General features: G+C 43.2%; 1 protein-coding gene across 1 annotated transcript in view; it reads left to right on the forward strand.

The window, feature by feature from the left end:
• The window catches only part of KIAA0355 (KIAA0355 ortholog), a 92,163-nt gene that overhangs the window by 20,430 nt on the left and 71,015 nt on the right, over window positions 1–718 (forward strand). The window contains exon 2 of the mRNA XM_011948897.1: window positions 111–234. The gene's annotated coding sequence lies outside the window, so the exon portion shown is untranslated. The remainder of the gene's footprint in view (window positions 1–110; window positions 235–718) is intronic.

Genomic DNA, 718 nt, shown 5'->3' on the forward strand with positions numbered 1-718 from the left:
CAGACCCAATCTCAAAAAATAAACAAACAAAAACAGAAATAAAATAATAAAATCCAGGTGTTCGTGTGTGTGTGTGTGTTTGTGTGTGCATTTTCAACATTCTGTTTCAGAAATGATCAATCATATACAGCATTGGAGCAAGTGATATGATGTACTTCACGTACCCATCACCTGACTTCCAACAGTATTTTGTCAGGGCATATTATGATCACTGCCATGAAGACAAATGCTTAGGTAGGTATTACCACTTTCTCTGGACATTGTTTCTTGGCAAAATGCCATTTGAAAATGATAGAACTTGGGCAGGCATGATGGCTCATGGCTGTAATCCCGACACTTTGGGAGGCCGAGGCAGGCAGCTCACTTTGAGGTCAGGAGTTTGAGAACAGCCTGACCAACACAGTGACACCCTGTCTCTACTAAGAGTACAAAAATTAACCAGGCATGGTATCGGGCACCTGTAATCCCAGCTGCTCAGAAGGCTGAGGCATGAGAATTGCTTGAACCCAGGAGGTGGAAGTTGTAGTGAGCCGAGATCGCACCTCTGCACTCCAGCCTGGGCAACAGAGCGAGACTTCATCTCAAAAAAAGAAAAAAGAAAATAATAGAACTTGAATATATTTCAGTTCCATGACTTTTTTTATTTTTTTGAGGTGAAGTCTCACTTTGTTGGCCCAGGCTGGAGTGCAGTGGTGCGATCTCAGCTCATTGCGAGCTC

The sequence above is a fragment of the Colobus angolensis genome, unplaced genomic scaffold (genome assembly GCF_000951035.1).
Source record: "Colobus angolensis palliatus isolate OR3802 unplaced genomic scaffold, Cang.pa_1.0 Scaffold107, whole genome shotgun sequence".
Taxonomy (NCBI): domain Eukaryota; kingdom Metazoa; phylum Chordata; class Mammalia; order Primates; family Cercopithecidae; genus Colobus; species Colobus angolensis.